Consider the following 200-nt stretch of genomic DNA (forward strand, 5'->3'; position numbering starts at 1 on the left):
CACTACCAATTTACTAATACATTTTAACATTTTTACGGACACTTTATCCAAACCACTTGCAGTATCGTCTTTAAAGCTATTAATAATATCAAGTATGTCCGACGATTTGATTTTTTTTAGAAACACATCATTAAAAGAAACGTTATAAGGAACATGACTAATCTCTGAATTGATTGGTTTTTTTATATTATTCTGAGTGA

This window comes from Acyrthosiphon pisum, unplaced genomic scaffold (genome assembly GCF_005508785.2).
Source record: "Acyrthosiphon pisum isolate AL4f unplaced genomic scaffold, pea_aphid_22Mar2018_4r6ur Scaffold_21200;HRSCAF=23285, whole genome shotgun sequence".
In the NCBI taxonomy this organism is placed as follows: Eukaryota; Metazoa; Arthropoda; class Insecta; order Hemiptera; family Aphididae; genus Acyrthosiphon; species Acyrthosiphon pisum.